The following is a 21,002-nucleotide window of genomic DNA, read 5'->3' on the forward strand; positions in this document are numbered from 1 at the left end:
ATGGTTTAACCTCAGCTGGCAACTGAGCACCACACAGCCACTCACCCACTCCCCCCCCTCCAGTGGGATGGGGGAGAGAATCAGAAGAGTGAAAGTGAGAAAACTCATGGGTTGAGATAAAAACAGTTTAATAATTAAAATAATAATAATAATAATAATAAGAAGAAGAAGAATATACAAAGCAAGTGATGCACGATGCAATTGCTCACCACCCACCGACCGATGCCCAGCCAGTCCCCGAGCAGCGGCCCCCCCGGCCAGCTTTCCCCCAGTTTATGTACTGAGCGTGACGTCACATGGTATGGAATGTCCCTGGGGCCAGTTTGGGTCAGCTGTCCTGGCTGTGCCCCCTCCTGGCTTCTTGTGCACCTCCAGCCTTCTCAGTCGGTAGAGCATGGGAAGCTGGAAAGTCCTTGACTAGTGTAAGCACTGCTCAGCAACAACTAAAACATGGGTGTGTTATCAACATTGTTCTCCTCCTAAATCCAAAACATAGCGCTGTACCAGCTACTAGGAAGGAAATTAACTCTATCCCAGCTGAAACCAGGACAAAATTTCATTTGGTCTGCAAAACATTCATAAACAGCCAAGATTAAAAATATGGCAAAAAGTAAAATGACATAACAACAAAAGTAACATTTTTTTTCTGAAGGAATACATTCTGAAAATATATTTTATGGTTATGGTCAAGAAAGAACATACCCTATCAAAATGTGTCATTTTGGTTATTCTCCCAAAATGAAATAATTTTGAAAGGTCCTATTTTGACTTTTTTTTAATAGTAAAATATGTCTGTTGAAGCTCCCCAGTAAAACAGGTCAAAAATCCAATGCAGCAGCCAGTATAAAATGTGCTGGTATTTTCCATCAAACCAGTTGCTCCCCCCCAGCCCCTTCTAGAGCAGAGGATTTGAACAGCCTCAGTGGAGCATCTCCCTTACTGGGTGCAGCAGTGGACTCATGTCACCGCTAAGGTGACATGGCAAGGCCAGGACTGGGGCAGTCTTATAGGAGAAGTTATTTTGTTCCTTCCTTTCTCAGTCTGATTTTTAGCTACACAGAACCAGGAAATTCAGCAACCTCTGTATCTTATATATATATAAATACATATATACTGCAGTTTGTTTTGGCAGCTGTAGTACCATGTGCTTGAGAATCTCAGCTGTAAGCATCAGGAGTTTCCTGCATGGCAGACTTGTGCACAGAGAGTTTTAATGAGCTTTTGATATGAACAAACTGTTCCTTAAATCCCTGCTATGAAGACAGAGAGCATGAGGCAAGAATACACTTTATGTGAAAATTATTCGTCCTCATAAAGTGAGAGCTTGGCTTTGGTGGCCAAAGGAATGGTTTGTTCAAAAGCAACCCAGTGAAAGATAGAATGAAATTCTGAGTTCCCTGTGGCCAAGTGTCTTTGGTCTCAAGGACGTCCTTAAGTGGTAATTACAGAAAAGGGCTTGCAGTGATTGTTTCAATACCTGTGCAACAGAAAGTATATATCACAACATGTTTTATGAAATGCTCCCTGGGTAATATTTGGAAGCTAACTTTGCAATATGAAGGTAAAAGTTCCCCTCCTGTTTGGAGGGTTTCATTAAAAAAAAAAATGGATCTCCCACTGACAATTTCAAAGACCAATTTAAACAATATCATACTTTTGTTTGTTTATAGTAAGACTCTTGTCTAAACTTGAAGATTCAGGGTTGTTTTGCCCTGGAGTAGTTTTCTTGGCACTGTTCATAATCTTTTAAATTCCAAGCTAGATTTTGGAGGAGAGTCAATGTATTACTTCATATGAAAGCTATTATTCCATATGAATAATTAGCACTCCGTCCTGCAGGACGATGAATGTGAGGCTTAGTGCTGAGCTGCTGCTAGGAATGCTGACTGTGGTTTTCATAATTTGCAGTCCAAAGTGGAATAAACTATGGGCTTGGGCTGCCTGAAACATTGTACCCAGGTATATGGGCTACTTGCTGAATGAGTGCTCTTTGGAAGAATGCCGATGGAAGCCTTTTTGTGCGTATGGATGTCTGTCCTCCCCAGCACCAGGTACATCTGCAGGAAGAGCAGCTTGCAAAAGTGAAAATGTCTGCTGCGTAATTCCTTGCCATGTGGAGGATTACAGCCTGCAATGTGACTAGACTGCAGGCACTTGCCCAACGTCCTCCTGTTGGTAGCAGTGTCACTGCAATTTTTAGCCACTCCCAAAGAGGTCAGATCTTAAAATGGCAAAGGCTGATGGAGAAGAGCAGGACAAGGCAGATTTTGTTTACATGCCATGCTTTTCAGGTTGTCAACCCACAGATCTCTGTGCTGTGAGATAATTTCTGGTCAGACTTACAGGAGCTTCTTGTCATACTGACTAAAACTTTATTTCATCTGTTTTCTGAATTAATCTATCATAATGATGTAGGAATGTGCGTTCGCAGCCCAGAAGGCCAATCGTATCCTGGGCTGCATCAAAAGAAGCGTGGCCAGCAGGTCGAGGGAGGTGATTCTGCCCCTCTACTCTGCTCTGGTGAGACCCCACCTGGAGTGCTGCGTCCAGCTCTGGAGCCCTCAGCACAGGAAAGACACGGACCTGTTGGAGCGGGTCCAGAAGAAGGCCACGAAAATGATCAGGGGGATGGAACACCTCTCCTCTGAAGAAAGGCTGAGAGAGTTGGGGTTGTTCAGCCTAGAGAAGAGAAGGCTCTGGGGAGACCTTATTGCAGCCTATCAGTACTTAAAGGGGGCTTATAAAAAAGATGGGGACAGACTTTTTAGCAGGTCCTGTTGCGACAGGACGAGGGGGAATGGCTTTAAACTAAAGGGGGTAGATTTAGATGAGCTATAAGGAAGAAATTTTTTACGCTGAGGGTGGTGAAACACTGGCACAGGTTGCCCAGAGAGGTGGTGGATGCCCCATCCCTGGAAACATTCAAGGTCAAGTTGGACGGGGCTTTGAGCAACCTGATCTAGTTGAAGATGTCCCTGCCGATGGCAGGGGGGTTGGACTAGATGACCTTTAGAGGTCCCTTCCAACCCAAACTATTCTATGATTCTATGAATATCAGTTGGTTGCTGTAATCTATATAATACAGCCTAGACATCTTTATAGATGATTAATTCTAGCGTAAACCATTTACCTCAACACCCATATAACTTGTATGTGAGATACTGATAGTGTTGGACTCTTCTAGAGCACGGGAGGCTATTGTATAAAGAATCCAGTGCGCAAAACTAAAATATTGAAAAAGGTAGTGTGTTGTTGGTTATGGAGGTGCAAGCAGTCATAGCAACCTGGAGAAAAATTAAGCCATATTCAGCACTGCATCTCTGACATTAAGAAAATGTGGTTATTTCTAATGGCAGCATATGAAAACAGTTTTAATTCCAGGATTTTTCGGAGTGCTCCCAGGAGTTTGAAATATCTCAGGAATGACATTTCTACACGCATTGTGGAACTTGTTTATGAGTCTGAGCTTCAGACCACAGGTATTTGCACATGACCTCAAAAGTTAGTGAGTTTACTTGTGAGAGGACAGGTAAAATGAACACTTCACTCTTGACCTGAGCTATTTTTACCCAATGTGTTTTCACAAATCTTGTCTAATTAGTCTTTCCAATTTTTTTTTGCTCTGACTTGAATATTCTGGTAAAAGTGTGGAGTGTCAACAACGTCTAGCTGTTCCGGAGAACAGAAGAATAGGAATTTGCACCTAGTGAATGCTAAACCTTTGTATGAACACTGTGGCCATATCACGTTTCTTCCTGAACAGGCATGTTTCAAGAGAGAGAGAGTAAAAGAGACACACTTCATTGAAGAATTTCCAATTTAAATACTCCTCCCTTTACGTCACTGGAATTGAATGCTTGGCATATAGTTTTAACGCCAGAAAAGACTATTTTTGATCATCTCGTCTGACAAAAACCATAGATTTTTATCAACTGGTTTCTTCATTGAGCCTCTAACTTCTGTTAGTAGGGTACACAGGTTCAATTTCAAGGCTTCACCTGAGAAAGAATCCAGCGTACCCTTGAGCAAGTAATTTGGTTGAAGATCCTGACTGTCAGGAGTGCATGCCTTTGCTCCCGAATGTAGTTAGCGTAGTTGCCAGATGTTGGATCTTGCTCTACCCTTTTCCATTAGTTTAAAAACCCTCTGCTATCAGAGGTATTTACAGACCATGTTCAGATCACTTTTTACCTTTGTGGGGATAAACTAAACAGGCTGAAGTCCAGGAGTCATAAAATGCCCCCTCACAAAAAGCTTTAACTTTAGATTGTTGCTCCCTCTGAAAGGTGACTGTAAAAACAGTACTGCAGAGTTTCATGTTTATGACTTTAATGGTTTCTATATAAAGAGCTTTGGTTTACCAGTTAAAATGCAGTGTAACTGGCTGCCAGACCTTTCAGTTTTATCATAGTCTCCAAGGGAAGTTGAGATTTTTGTGTCCTGTCTGTCATCACAAGCAGTAAACGCAGATTAAATCAGAGCAGGGCTTGAAGACTGGTGTCGAGGTCCATGGCCTACCTCCCTCTCCCCTAAGAGGAAAGGGATCACATGCCTGGTGAGATCAACGCCGCCTCGTGTCATGCGATGTGACTCGGAGGTTGCTCAGTCCCCCCCTCCCCTGGGTCCCTCCTCGCCCCCTGCCAGCAGGAGCTGTGCCCACTCCAGCATCTTCTCTGGGTCATGCTACGCCCTCAGCTACCCCATGTGATGGTGGTGCCGTCAGTACCCTTTATTGGGTCGGCAGCGAATGTGGCCCCGTGAAGCCGGGCGGGTGGCCCTGTTAATGAGTCACAAGACGGAGCAGAGGTCTGAGCTCACTCCTTCAGCCGTGCTAGCTCTCCCCTACAAATACCAAGCGAAGCAGTACGCTGCTCTCCAAAAAAAAATAATCAAATGTCCCTTCACGCAAAAAGCGGCAGTTTTGTTCAGTGAGAGGATTTTGCTTTTACACAGTCATTTTTTCACAGCAATGCTGCCCTTTGAGGCAAAAGAAACTTTTTTTTTTTTCCTCTTGTTGCAGTTGGTGGGTGTAAGTAGAAAGAAAATTCCATAGTTTAAAGATAGGAGTTACTAAAATAGTAGATTAGATTGGTGACTATAGGGAGGAAAACCTAAATACAGAAGGAGGGAAAGAAAAAGGGAAGAAGAAATGAAGGAAAGCAACAAACGTTTGAGGAAAGAATACACAGTGTTTCTTCTTCTCTCTATTATTCTTTCTTCCCACCACTCCTTCCAATTTAAATCTTTCCTTTGGTTGTAGGCACCAATCCAGCAACTATATGAAGCAAGTAATTAATGCTATGTATGGAAATAGTGTTATTAACTTAAGTGACCACAGTCAAGATCAGATTTCTGTTCCTTTTTTCTATAATGTACATGTAGAATTATATTTCCCATGATGGAATATTTCTTTTGCAATTTGTTAATTGCCTTTTTTATTATGAAGAGAATTTGTACTCTGAGAGCTACAAAAGGGCATGAGGTTCCAATAGCACTTAGAAACACAGTCAGATCTGCAACAGGAAATAAAGAGATGAATAAAGCGATCCCAAGATGCTTTCCGAGCCTGGAACACAAGCTATGGATGTGTCTTTTGACAAGTTAAGTTCTCCCTAAACACATCCACACTGTCAAATAGGTAAACCTCAGACTGCACCCAGAGCTGAGGAAATCCAGGCTCTTGCGTGTTAAAGATGCACGTGCCAGACTCAGAGGTGCAGCAACAAACACTTCCAGTTGTCTTTTAACAGGTGGGGAGCTGGATGCTAGGTCTGGGGAAACTCTGTGTAATTCCTGGATTTGCCTCAGTTGCAGGGTAACAGGTGCAACACCACCCCTGCTGGTCTCTTAAAAACTATAAGACAAAGACAATAATGCTATTAACCTTCTTCCTAAAATGCTGGGAATTCAGGCTGCAATGTTCTAGGCTGAGTAGCATCACCACCTTTCTTCTGTCTGATGTTTTTAACATATGGAAAAGAGATTTCCAAATACATTTCACAAGCTGTGTCTTTTCCATTGAATTAGATTTTCTGTTTCATTTCCATTAAATGATATTTAGCTAAAGACAATAATGCTATTAACCTTCTTCCTAAAATGCTGGGAATTCAGGCTGCAATGTTCTAGGCTGAGTAGCATCACCACCTTTCTTCTGTCTGATGTTTTTAACATATGGAAAAGAGATTTCCAAATACATTTCACAAGCTGTGTCTTTTCCATTGAATTAGATTTTCTGTTTCATTTCCATTAAATGATATTTAATTCCTGAACATATGTCTGCTTAAATATTTATTATAAATAAGCTTGCATTATAGAGTTATAGTCCATTTTAAAATGCAGATCATCTCTAGAAAAGAGATTTAATACAGATCTTATGCAATATTTATCAATTAAAACTAGTTTCAGGGATTCATAGTTGCATAATGATTTATAAATAAAAAATAATACTGGAGGATATGTTTCATTTAAACTATTTTATTTTGTTTTTTAAATTCAGTTATATCTAATATTTTGGTAGTTAAATTGAAATTCTGCTACATAATTTACATCTGAGAACATAAGCTAACATCTAATTTAATTTCATCTTCTTTAAGATAGATATAAACTGTATTCTGCAGATTCATAGGAACTTTGTTTTTGTGGGATTTGTTACAATTAACCTGACAGGGTATAAGAAATGCAGGTATGGTAGTCATTAGCATTCTCCACCATGCCTAAAGTCTTCTTGGAAAGAGATCAAGAATGATATGGATTCCTTAAGAAGACCAAAGAGACAGGCCTTCGGTATTATAGCTTGCAGGGCCTCTCCCTGCTCTAGCCAGTGCAATGCCACCACTGACATTTATGTAATCTACTTTCTGAAGGCCAGGCATATTTGTTGCAAGTGTTGTCCAGACATGGCCCTACCTAGACTGTGAGATCTAACACGATTCTGATGCCAGGCTGCATTGGTCCAAAAGAAAACAGCAGTTCTTTATCATCTGGTGATGTCTGAAATGTTTGGTTGATACAGCCAGCCTAAACTGAAAGAAAGCTTTCATAGGATTTACCAGATTTACCGTCCTGTACATATTAATTGGAAAGTTACTATTTAATAGTTTTGCATTGCCTCAGTTAACTCTTTTTTTTTCCCCCCCGAAAGAACACATTAGGAAGTTGATATTGATAAATTGTATTCATAGAATATTTGAAACTTGCTGAGCCTTCAGAGGATCACGGTGTCTTAAATGCATTTACGGATTCAGAATTATGCCTTAGTATTGTTGTGTAGTTCAGTTTGCCCTATTTTCCTGTATCCCTCTGTTGTTTCTTATCTCAGTCTTACACTGAAAAACCCTTAGCCACAGACCAGCTTTTGCTTCTGACGTTGTGCCCACGGTAGGGTAGTCTTGCCACATGAAGCCTCGATGATACAAATAATCATAGCAAAAGGCCATTGTGATCATCTGTTTAGGTTTCCCGTAGTAACACGGGTCTCAAGACTTCTTTGAATTGATTCTTGTTTGAATTGCAATGAGTCTTTTGGAAAAAAAAGTATCCAATTGTGATTTAAGTATTTCCGGTGATGGAGACTCCATCACAATCCTCTGCAACTGGTAAATGTTAATTATCAGCACTTCTATCAACCGTTATCTGTTACTTTAAAACAACCACAACAAAAGCTACCTGTATGTTTACTCAGAATTGCAGGTGAAAAAGATCTGTTCAGTTTAGTAATCTGCAGGGATGAAGGTATCTTCATGCTATGCCACTCCATCCCAAAGGATATCGTGTTTCTCCTTATTAACCCCAGACACATCGAAGGGTCCTTGGGGAGATTACTTTACTTCTCTAAACAGCTAGCAAACAATAGGACTGAACAAACGATTCACAGAGAAATATGTAACGCTGTGGATTTCACTTTTTCCTGCTGCAAAATGTCCATGAGCAGCTCATACATTATTTAATGTGGCTCTTCAGAATTACTCCACGGAACTGTACATTTGTGTGTGTGTGCGCGAGAAAGAGAGAGATTATTATTCCTTCCCGACGAATTGCTTGGAAAGTTCCCTGTAAACATTTGGGTCTTGAGAAATATTAACTATGATGGATTGTATCAGCATCTCGGTGTTATTTCTGGACTTGACAGGTACTATCAGCAGATGGAATGTATTCAGACTTCGGTTCTGCCATGCAGACACACAGTTAGAAAATTCAAAAAACTGAAACAAAATGCTGCAAAATGTCCATGAGCAGCTCATACATTATTTAATGTGGCTCTTCAGAATTACTCCACGGAACTGTACATTTGTGTGTGTGTGCGAGAAAGAGAGAGATTATTATTCCTTCCCGACGAATTGCTTGGAAAGTTCCCTGTAAACATTTGGGTCTTGAGAAATATTAACTATGATGGATTGTATCAGCATCTCGGTGTTATTTCTGGACTTGACAGGTACTATCAGCAGATGGAATGTATTCAGACTTCGGTTCTGCCATGCAGACACACAGTTAGAAAATTCAAAAAACTGAAACAAAACAAACCAAATCTCCCCTTCCTGGGCCAGTCAGGCCTTAACTGAGACATCATTATTACAAATCTCGTGTTTACTGGTGAAAGCCATGGACAAACCATGAAATGGATGCACCTTACTGGAGTCAGGCCAGCCTTGGGCACCTGCAGCACGGCTCCGTGTGTCCCACCAGAGGTCTGAGACCAACCCTGCCAACAACTGTCTTGGTAAGGAGAAGTGGGTGACAGGTTCACGTTTCACCTCTCCTCTTATCCTCCGCATATACATGCACACCCTGTGGCTTCACAGCCTTCAGCAACTGGTAAAACCTCAGGTAGGCGGTATAGGACAGCAATCCCTGTAGATATCCTGGTCGACACACTGCCTCCAGCTAGCCGGGAAGGGACCGCTCCTCAGTAACACGGATGTGGACTGGGTGCCTGCCAGGCACAGCAGCATCTAGGATTTGAGGGCATTAAATAGAGATTGCTTTTTACTAACAAACCTCTGTGAAATTAGAACCTACTTTTTCTGATTGATTGTTTGTTTGTTTTTAAGTACCTGAGACTGAAATGCAGCTAACAGCCATTCTTGGTATGGCTTGTATTATGAAAGAAGAAATTATTTTAATTGCTCTAGCAATTCCCTTCCCGTTGCTGTAAACAAAATTATTTCCTTCAGCAGCAGTCTGCTCACGTTGTACCCGACAAAAGAGCTGCGCGCTCCGATCAGGGCTGGTGCAAAGGCTGCGTCGGGGCTGCAGCCTCTTCCCTCGCATGGACCGCAGAGCACGGACTGGGTCTGCAGCCAGCCGGGTGAGGCTGCTGAGGCAGGGACTGACCTCTCACCCCTTTGCTCCACCCCATCCTCACCTAACTCAGTTTATACAGACTCCGCTTCTCTCCCTTGCAACGACATTTATTTACAAGCCATTTCAATGTTTCGTGTTTGGGAACAGTTTTAGCATAGAGAAAGGCAAGAGCACTGTGCTGGAAAAGCTCTGAGAGCCCTGCTCTGTCTGAATGATTTCTAGATTGAAGTACCAGTGTGAGGTTTGGAGCTTTTTTCCTTGAGCAAGTGCATCCCCTGTAAAGGAATTAAAGTCGAGACAGAAGAGCAGATTGAATCCAAAGGAACGGGAAAGGGATACAGTTTCATGGGAAGATCCTGTGGATTTTCTCTTCAGATGTGCTGATCTATAGATTGATGCAATCAAGGCAAGACACAACTATTACGAAAATGCAGCTCTGGCACTGCACAGCCTGCAGAACCTCCTCTGCTGGTGTCGGCTTTGAGCTCACAACTTCAAAATTATTGATTTAAACATTTTACTATTGATTGCACAATTAAAGCATGAGTGGAGGAAGGAACATGCAGCTAGTTATGGTATTCAGCTTCACTTTATATGACGCAGAGACACATTATGTATTTGTGTGTTGCTGTTGAATGAGATTGAAGTGTGTCTTTAGACATGATTTTGGCCCTTGGCAAATAAAATGCTTCGGATGAATATCCAGTCTTGAGCCAGTAGCACTATTATATGAAGACTGCACTTATGCTTTCATCTTCTGAGTGCTTATTCATAATGCTGTAGTTAACTAAATGCCTGTAACTTTCTCCATAAGCCGAAGAAGTCTGTATTGTTAATAAAAAAGTCCATTGTTGAGCCTTTGAAAACTCTATATACTCAATGCTCAGGTAAAAAAGGGAGACATGAAGAGATGTTTTCCCAGACATTTCAGGGTGCAGAAATGACATAATGACTTTTTTTCTTAAATTGGTAATAATTTTCTGTAAGCTACACTCTGACCAATATACAGTTTAAATTGTGTTAAAAAACCCCAGATATTATTTAAGAGACACGGTTAGGTTTCTACATACCTGGGGAAGCATCTGTTTTTCCTTCATGTATCTCTCGTGGTGTTAGTGGAACTGCAGAAGTGTAGAGATGCCCCAGTTAGAATTTGCTCATAGACCTAAGAAATCCTTTGATAGTGATACATGCACATTTTAATTAAGTAAGGAAGAAATGCCTTGGAACTGATTTGTGTAGCAGATGATATAGCAAAACTAAGCAAGGTACTTCTCAAAAGTGTGTAGTGAGTACTTTTGAATCTGACGGCAGCAAAAGTAAAATCTTCCTGATGCAGTGGAAAGCGATACAGAGAGCATTTGGGAAAGAATGGAATGCAGATTCAATGACAATTATTTTCTATTAAAATGAGATATGAGAATGACTGATAACATTTTTTGTGTCAAATTTAATTGTCAATGCCAAATAAGCTAGAACTGCATGAACTCAAAATTCTTTAAAGGTACCTCAGGTAACTCACAATATTTACCTAGGCATAATCTTAGCAGCATTTTCAGTTGGGATATAATACTGGTTTACTGTGGTGGCTGCACTTATTCAGCCTGAGATAAAGCAGAAGAGATGTTATTTATAATAATTCCTTCCATTAAACTCTTAGCTTGTACTCTGTACCACAGATGAGCGTCCAGCAGTCTACACAGTTCAGATTACTAACCTTTCAGACACCAGTCTGGGCTTCGTCCCATAATCAATAATCATCCATCCTTCATTTTATTGCTACCTAAGCATAACTACTAAATAGATATGGTGAGAGATGTATACCACTATCACCACTAAAACATCTTTGTTCAACATCCTGCCCATGACACAGAAACAGTCTCTTTTTTTCTTATCTTTTGAAAATGCTTTTGAAAAGATTTGCTATATTGATGAAGTGGATTTGCCCTTAAAAGCCTGCAAACTGTGTTGGGAAACCTCATGCAGCTAGTTTACCCAACATTTTTTCACTTACTTATTTTCTAATTGCACATAAATCACAGCTGAAAACTTGATCTGTAGGTCTGAACACATACAGCCTCTGGAAGATGTGATCTGAACTCAAGATTGGATCAGATGATTGTGAATTTTACAGTTTTCTTGTTTTCATATCACAGAACTCTGAAGCCAAACATGCTGACCTTGAGAACACTCCAAATTATGTGGGACAAACCCATCACTAATCAAAACCTAGAATTTACAATCTATTACAAAGAGAGCAGAAGAGTCTCTTGGTATTGGTATTGTTGGTATCAGTGTTAATTGTTCAATAATTAATTACATTTGGTTCAAATTACTAGTTTTTGCTTTCTGTTCTTCATTTGTTTGCATACCTGTGCCAGCTTGGGTTATATAATCGGTCATACAGATTGCATAGGATTAAATTTCATGATTCTATGATTTAGATTGCCTGATGCTTATAAACGGGAAAATTATGAGCAAAACGCTTTTGGCTTTGAATTTTCTGATACACAATCCTTTGAACTAAAATTTGTAATTCTGTAGGGGTTCTGTGAATACTTAAAAAGCACTTTGCACTTTTGAATAGTTGGGGTAGTAAATAACACAATACTGTCATTAGCCTTAATCCAAATTAAATGGAAATATTTTTTCCAAATATACCAGTCTTTCATGGGAAAAAAAATGGCATTTTGATAGTGTTGCTAATTTCTAGTTAATGACCAACAATTGGAAACCCTAATTATCCACGGTTGCTTTTTTCTATATTCAGGATGTTTATTATGAGTTCACTGCTTAAGAGTTGTGCAGGAATATTTTATTGGCTTTAATGTGAGTAGTCTTTCACCCCCTGAATTCTGTTTGGATTTCTGAAGACTGTTTGCTCCTCCAAGGTGAATCCGTGCAGAAGCATGGAGTTGATTGCATGTGAATAAGGTTGAGGGCAAAACTTGACCTCAGATTTTGATTTTGTTCAAAACCAAAACCCAGATGAGAACACTAGATTTTCTAGCTCTCTGTCAAAAATGAGCAGTATTGAGAAATCTAAGTTACTCAGGTGCATTTGAGAAGTTCACAGTGCAGTCAAGGAAGATAGTGTAGTTTTCAGGTCTGTAGGTTTAAACTCAGGCAATTTAAAGGAATGTTGACTAAACTGATCATCTTCTAAGGAAATATGCTCAGTAGCTTCTCCAAAATGAAGATTCAGCTGGCTTATCAGATTTTCCAGTAGATACCTATCTACAGACTAAGAGGTAAAGTTCTTTTCTCAGCCTACAGTTTAGGCAAATAGGACATATTGGCAGTAGGGAAGGGTTGCAAGGCTTGCGTTTTGGTTGAACCTTGGGGCTGTTCACAACAGGCCTGGGTTACAGCAGTTCCCATGTTATTAAAAACTATAATCACAGCTGGTTGCATTGCAGACGTTCAAAGTATCAAGGAGTTTATGTCACTAAACCTCATGCCATAACTACTTCGTAGAATTTGGCATTTTGAAATCTCGGACCTTAAATGTAATAGGTAAACAGAAATAATTAAAACATGCTAGGGAAATCAGGATTCAAAACAACTCAATTCATTAGGATTAACTCTGCCTGGCATTGTACAGATTGGGCAACATGGATTACTATTCCATATTTATTTTCTGAATATGGTCTGAATACGATCTGAATTTCCACAGTAAACTCCTGAGTTAGGAATGATATTCTCTGTTTTCAAACAAATTAAAATCACACATATACGCCTCATATTTTGACTGGGTGTATTAAGCATTCGGTTTGCAGTTAATCATGCACATCAGAGCACTTACAGATCATCTCAGATATGATGGGAAAAACATCAGCTCCTGGTGCTTCAGATGCTCCAAAACCTGTCCCAGTCAGGTTCTCTTCCTTCCAGGCTCACTGTATCATGTTTCTATGTAAAGAACAACATCCTTCCTGGAATGCTCCCCCTTAGGGAGAACAGCAAGGAAAAAAACCAGGGAACTTGCGTGGAGACAGTGGTATGGCTTTGATTCATTAATCCTAAGGACAGTGCTGAGACGTCCCCAAGAATTCAATGGCTTTGGAATCCGAGTTCCAGCTTGCCAGTGGTTTTGCTATCCCAAAAACATGGAAAGTTGAAGATTGGGGTCTTTTTATTATTTTCTGGCAGTGAAAATGCTGGTTTAATGTTTTTCATTTGGTTGGGAAGAACAAGAATTAGTCCTCCTCTTGATAGTCTTATGTTCACCTACACTATGTCAGCATGAAGTCAGTAAATGATGTTGGTATTAAAAAACTGAATCCTTTTTCTTTCCTGTATTTGGATCATCTATGGATTATATCCCTGCAGCTGCACCGAGCCCCAAAAGTCCAAAAAGCTGCACTTAGTGTTTCCACATGTAGTCTGATTGCAGGGTCACATTAAACGTAAATATATTAAAAAGAAGGTTTGAAGAGCATGGCCTGTTACTCTTCCCTGTAAGCTTAGAAGATAACCATACTCTTCTTCTGTTATTCCAGCTGTACTGATATAACTTAAGATTTATTTTAATTTGAGTACAAAGTCTATCTTAAAACTTCATTTATTTATGAGTAATGTTATAAAACAAGTAATATTTTAGCCTGGAATGTCCTTAAGCATGTTGAAACTGTAAAATCCTATTCAAGCTGTCTCTTCTTTACTTCAGTCCATTCAAAAAACAGTGCCTCAGACTTCCAAATACTGACAGAAGTGCTTGTTAACTTCACAGAAAACATCCAAATAGTTCATGGAATTTTTGCCTTGGGGAAGCATTTGTTTTTCTTGTTTGGTCAATTAAACACTGCTTTTCCTAAAAGAGGGTGTATTGTAACATTAGGCATGATAATAACCAGAAACACCAACGAGTTGTTGCAAAAAGTTTGGGTTGATGTTTGTGTTCCAGTTATGCGTTTGGAGCGCTCAGGCACTCAAGGGAGGGGAAACACAAACTGAGGAGTCTTCTGCATAATTTTCCTTGAGATTATTCATACTGAAGAGCTCCAAGCAGATAAAAAGCATCTTTCTTATGAAGACGATAGTGCTCTAATGGCAAGGAGCAAAAAAATGAAGCTATGTGATTATATTTTCAATGTAAGTAAAGGGAATTTTAAATAGAAATGCTATAGAGAAGTTATCATGGTGCCATCAAAAGCATTGGGAAAGCTTTTCCGCTGAAAAGGAAAAGATGTAGAGAGTATACAAAGGCTTGAGCTGGATGAACACTTAGAAAGTGCTGATTCAACACAAATTGATAAACTTGACAGAACACAATGATTTCACCAACATCTTCATGAAAAGTTTTGTTTTATTTCAACACAATTAAGATGCATGATGTTCACTTTATGTTTTATTTTTATGCTTACATTTTAGATTTCTCTTTTTCCCTTAACATTAGAATAGAAATGTCAAAATGATATAAAGCTGCAGTGAAGCATTTTTGTAAGTCTGAAGTGAACCATTGATTTTAAATTATTTCAATCTCACACAAAATTAAGGATTACGTATTTTGAAGCCTTGGACTTTCCCATGAGGTGGGTCTCAGGTTGGAAATCATCTCTGTGCTGGAAAGCTTTTAAACACACGCTTAATTCCTTGTCCGGGAGAAGGAGAGTTTGAGCATGTACTTAAGTGCTATGGCTATCTGAAGGCTCAAACAAGTGTGTAAAAGGAATTGTGAAGGAAGCTCAGCTCCTGAGCTGAGGATGGATCCTGGTGGAATGGATCCACCTCAAGCTGCTGTGGGCAGCTGCAGTGCAGCTGCCTGGGGTTCCTGCACACCTACTGGGCGAGGAGAGGACGGTTCACCTGGCTGAAACCTCCGTGATAGAATGAGATGAATTGTGCCCTGGAGGTTCTCAGCTGTTTTCTAAATTTCACACAAAAAAGGCTATCCCGGAGGCAAATCTGCCAGGTAGTACATAATCTATTTACGAAAATAGGTCTTACAAAATTTTACAGACATATCATTTCAGACGGCATGTTTCCTTTCATTGGTACCATTTACATTTACAGATACTGCCTTCACAGTCACAAACATGTAAAGTCAGTCAGGCACTTGCTCTTTGCAAGAGGTCTGGTTGTAGAAGTGCATGTGAGGAGACCTGTCCTGTTCCTCTGTCTTTATGTGAATGGCTTTTTAGTGTGTCACCAATTATTTAAAACAAAATATAAGGTGTGTTCTTCAAAGTCTCAGCATAACTACCGGTGAGCTTCCTCTTTTGATTTTGTACCTACCTTCTTGCCCTCAATCAATTATGTTAAGGATGACACTGGAGCTGGAGATGGCTAGAAGAATAGCCACGTCTATGCTCCCTTCCCCTCTCCATTGGGCTGGTGAGCACATATAGAAACCCTGGACTGCAGTCCCTAGCAGGCTTGTGGCATACCATAAGTAAGTAGGACATGTTAACTGCAACTCTTTCACAAAGTCCTTATTAGGCTAAACCACCAGATTTTACTCTCCTTCTTTCTCCAGGTTGCTGTGGGAGTGTAACTGATGCGCCTCATTAGAGTTTGAGATTGTGTGAGTAATCCTATTGTTTCTATCATTCTGTGTAAAGTGTGTATAATCACCCTGCTTCCTCATGATGGTATGAGTAACCTCGTTTTATGACAGGCTTTTTCCATATTCCCTATTTTTTGCTCTTTAACTTGTGATTCTACTTCTGTAACTTCAGATTGATTCAGGTGAGGGAGGAGGCTGGGAGGTGGGAAGAAGGAGGGATGCAAAGGGAGAACAAAAACACTTTTCGTTCCCTCACCTGTAACCCTTAAGGTTCAGTTTGACTGTGGGCTAGAGATCAGGCGATAAGCTGGAGGAAATCACACAGACAAAATTCACGTGGCTCAGACAGCGTTGCTGCAGAGAGCAATGTTGCTGTGCTGCTGCAATGGCAGAGTTCAGGTTTGTGTTCTGCTGGGGGCCTGGGCTGCGCATGCCCCAGAGGAGCCTGGGCAAGAGAGTTTGCACCCTTTTTCGCAGGCAAGTCTGACACGACTGCTTTGGAGCCTAAGAGGGTGCAAGGAGGTTGTGCATGGGCTTGGCAGGCCATGCCTTCTGACAGGGTGCCTGTGGGAATGCAAGGGGAAGGAAGGGAGAGCCCTGCACCTGGCAGTCACTCCTTCTCCCGCAGGGAAGTGAGAAACACTCTTCGTTCCCTGCTGCCCTCCAGCTGCTGCTCCCTAGGCTGGGGGTGGCACCGCAGGCGACCTGAACCACCATCACGCAGCTCGATCCTCCCTTTCCTGCTTCATGTGAGAGCAAGGGAGAAGGCAGGGTGGCAGGGATGTTTCTCAGAGCTCCTTCTGAACACTCCTGCAGCACCCAGTGCCAGCACCACTTGGCTTGCAGGGTTTGACTGCTGAGGGGGGTTGCAGGGTGCCTTTGTCCTGCTCCTGGCAGGTGGAAGCAGTTGCTTGGTGAAGGTGTCACCATCCTAGGGGCCTTATCCGTGTTAGCTCTGCCAGTGCTGCTCCCGCTGGTGGAGCCAAACCACTGAGATGGGAAACCTGGGGCCAAGAAATCAAGTGTAGGCAAGGTCTAGAGTTTGTTTACAATGAGTTTGCTACCTAGATGAATCATAGTGTAGTAAGTTACCCTCTTAAAAGGGTATACAAACCCAGCCGCTGGCTGAGCATTATTGCTGTGTCCTGGCTAATTCCAATTTAAGTGATGACAGTCCGTCTGTCTGAGTCCTTCTCTTGTCCTCAGCTACTGAGCAAAGCTGCTCTGCTCAGTCCAATATCTTCCACCATCCACTATACACATGTTGTTTTTCTTTTGAAGTTCTTTTGCGGTCTCAGTGAAGAAGGATCTGAAAAACAAAAACTTGGACTGGTTTTGGGCACAAGGATATCGTTGCTCTTTACTAATGTCTGGCAGTTACCCGAAAGCAGTGAACATATATTTAACTTAGCTTCATTATTTTAGATGATATATTCGTTTTCCTCTTGCTGCATATGCCCTGTTCTTGCAACTACTCAGTATTCAGTAATGCTGGCACATCCAGCACATTGTAGTGCTTTTCTCAGCGTGTTCCTGTGTTCAGCTCCCCCCGTCAGAGAAACAGTCATATTGCGTTCTACAGCCGCATGTATTTTGCAATATCCCTCTGCCAGTTGTTTCCACCAGTACTGCGTCTGTCTCTGCTACCACGTTTTGCCGCAGGAGATGGGCAGTGTTGTTCGGAACATTTCCCGAATGCTCAATAAGGCTTTTTGTTTCTGCAGTTTAGGGTTTGTTGTGCAGGAGAAGCAGACATATGCAAGTCTAAGGGAGAAAGAAGGTTAAGCATCAGCCACTGGTTTGATGGATTGGTTTGCTTTACTTCCTTCATAACATATGGACATAAACCAAAGTCTTACATCTCACACTTTGACATTTTTGGCAAACATCAGATACAGACCAACAATAAAACCAACAGGAGCATATACCAGGAGTCAGTCCCACAAAATCATCCTTTTTTTACCTTGCTGCCATAAAAGCTTAATCCCCATATTGTTAAAATATTTGCCTCTCTTCTTTCCTCCGTACAAGCTCAGCCCACTTGATAGATAGTCCGTTTCTTTTTAGTGTCTGCTCTCTCTGTGGTAACATTTTTATTTGCAGGATGTGAGGGGAGGAAGTCCACTGGTGACTTTTCTGTTGTTACTCATTTTATACAAAGTTTCCTCAGATGCTATAGCGATGGGTATCTGGGCATCTTTTCTTCTCTAGTATCCAGCATGGAAGGGTCTTGATCCTTGTTACCCATACAGTAGATACTCATCATTAGCAACATATCAGTGCTTAGTTGATCTTAAATGATTGCTGTTGCCATTGGATGGATAACAGAATAAATGGCAGGGAAAGCGTACCCTGGGCAAGTATTGATTGCTGTTTCGAGATCTTGCCAGAAGTGAGATCCAGAGTAACTACACTAAAACATTACAGTACAAGTTGGTGAGACACCATGTTCTGAACTGTTTTCAGCTTTGTCGAGAACATTATTGATCATCTATATCCAAGGGGACTTGCTTTCCTAAGTGTTCTCGTTACAGTTTCTGGCTCGCCTACAAGCACACTAAACCGAGCATACTTTGCCTGGGGAACTCAGTGGTCTCTGGTCTGCCTTGCCCTTGAATTGAAACCACCTTCTAAGAGATTTCCTCAGCCCTGATGTCAGCAGAGAACAGAGCTGTGTTGGAACATGAGGGGAATATTAGATCATGGAAATTAACTAAGTGGAAGGACTTAATCTAATTCCTTCATTCCTAGGTTGTTTTTTTTTAAAAAAGTCATAACAAATTAGGAGGACTGTCTAGTGCAGGAAAAAAACCCAACCTTACCCAAAACAAAACCCTAGGAAAAAAACCAGTAGTTCCAGGCTCGTGATGTCTTTGCTTTATATTCTGATGTGTCCCTACTGATGTGATTTTAATATACACCATGTATTTTTCAGAATATGCTCTCCACTGCCTTGCATGGAGCTGTGGGTTACTGATGCCACTGGAATGTGGTAGAAAACAGTTTTAAAATTCCTGGTAAAAAGGATTGTGCTGGATATGGTCATAGGCTGATGAGATGATCCAGAAATGGTGCTGATGATCTGTGATTTTGCTATTTCGGGAACATACATACTAGGAGCAGGGCTGATTGAAACAGCTGTGAAAAATAGAGCTTTTATTTTAATTGTTAATGAGAGATGATATAAGGCATTCATTGCAAACTGAGGCTTGTGAACACCTTGGTCATGTAACAGTTCTCATACACTGGCACTGGCAGCAGCGTTAGAGCATCCCTGAGTCTGAGGACTGATTGGGGCAGCTTCCAGCTGCCCTCAGACAGATGGAGGAATGGATGGATGCCAGACCTCTCTGAGTTTTCTCTACAGGTTTTATGTGACCCAGCAGAGCATTACTGAAACAGCAGGTCCTGTACCACTCATGTAGTAAAGGCTAATGGGTTTGTTGCTCAAATTTTTAGGTTTTCTGTGTGCAGTTGTAAGCATCCCATTTATCTAACAGCTGTGCTATTGTTCTTTATGACCACTGACTTGAATGAGTTACCAGGAGCTGTTTTCAGAAAGGGCTCTTTGCCGCCTGTGGCTGTTTTTATCTATGCTCTTGTGTCCCTCAAAAAGAGCTGGGCTTTACAAAGGTGTGACTCAGTACACTTGTGTCATGTCATTTATTATTATTTCTTGCTGAGAGCCTTGGGCATTACCTCAACACAATTATGAAACAGGGCCCTATTGTGACTAGCCCTGTACACAAATAAGCTGAAGGGTAGTCCTGTTACAAATTGAACAGTACCATGAGAAATACCAGCTAGAGACAATGAAATGAGTGCAGAAAAACAAGATAATGTTGTAGCCATCAGTGGTTGGGTTAGTCTGCAACTGCCACAGCTGAAAACACAGGATTTCTAGTTTGCAAAAAGCTCCTTTAAAAAAACAAACATAAACTTTACACCATAAATATGAGTCAAACAGAAACAAAAGTTTTGAAGTTGTGAACCAATTGAAAAAATGGTTGTAGAATGATTCAAATAGGGTACTAGCAAACCTGGACTTGCACCTCATGATCCTTGCTGCTGAAGAACAGGTCTGTTTCTGTGGCTGGTGGTTGTGCTTCCAGTCCTGTCCTTCCCTGACAGTACACTTCTGCAGACGACTTCATGGTGGGACTGAGAGTGTGCTGAGCCTCAGACCAGCCAGCTCAGCCAACACGTCCACTGCTCTGGAGAGGACTTCCAGAATCTAGCCCTGCTCCCATAGGAAAGCACATGGCCACCCAAAGAGACCCCATTAAAATAAAAGTTTCAGAAATTTCTAAGCTCTCTGCTGCAGAGCTTGAGCTCAGTTAGATTAAGAACTCCAGGACCTTAGGTTTGGCTCCATGGATGACTATCTCCAAGCAGCACGTCTTGAAAGCACTAGAAACGTCCCTTGGATCCTGTGAGCACAGGAGTCCCTGGAGATGTGCCAAAGATCCAGGCAGAGTCCATGTGAACCTTGTCTTCAGTCTCCCAAAGTTCACTGAGTATACACTATCTGGGAGTTCGGTTCATCTCTCACTGTTGACGAAGTTTTCCTCTAGGAAATCTCTGATGATCTCTAACCATAACACGTAAGTGTCTAACCCCTGCCAGGTGTCTGATAGACCTTGTGGCTGCAAAATGCATTTGATTTTTGGGAAGCTTTGAAAGGGCAGCAGTGATCCTGCTTTGTATATCTTCATGAGAGCTTCACTAAGACTTACGGTCCATCTTTGATGAGAGAGGCATGATGGCTGAGGTAAAATGACGGTGTTGGGTTGAGAAGATGGGTTGATGTGAGCATCAGCAGCTGGGTGCCACAGAGATCGTAAGAACCCTTTTCAAGATCCTGCCATTCACCTAACGATCTATGACCTGCTATATAGATTGTGGAATTTGTTCTTTTTGTCTTAGCTTGGAAGGAAATAATTAAGGGTCTGAGTATTAATGTCAGCTGACAGGTTCCCATTAACTACCATTGTCTTTGAGTCCACTCATATTTGAAATGTTTGGTTAACTCTCTGCAAGAAGGTGGTAGGTGTCCAGGAGTGATTGTATTGTCCCTCTTGTCACTGGTTTCCTTTGCCAAACTCCAGCAAAGTAAAAGGTTTTAATGCCCAATTCAACACTGAGGGGAAAAAAAAAATCATTAAAAAAATATCCATTTCCGTCCTGCTGCAGA

General features: G+C 41.3%; 1 protein-coding gene across 1 annotated transcript in view; it reads right to left on the minus strand.

The window, feature by feature from the left end:
- The window catches only part of ICOSLG (inducible T-cell costimulator ligand), a 197,005-nt gene that overhangs the window by 145,713 nt on the left and 30,290 nt on the right, over positions 1 to 21,002 (minus strand). The window lies entirely within an intron of this gene.

This window comes from Aptenodytes forsteri, unplaced genomic scaffold (genome assembly GCF_000699145.1).
Source record: "Aptenodytes forsteri isolate BGI_AS27 unplaced genomic scaffold, ASM69914v1 Scaffold2, whole genome shotgun sequence".
NCBI lineage: Eukaryota > Metazoa > Chordata > Aves > Sphenisciformes > Spheniscidae > Aptenodytes > Aptenodytes forsteri.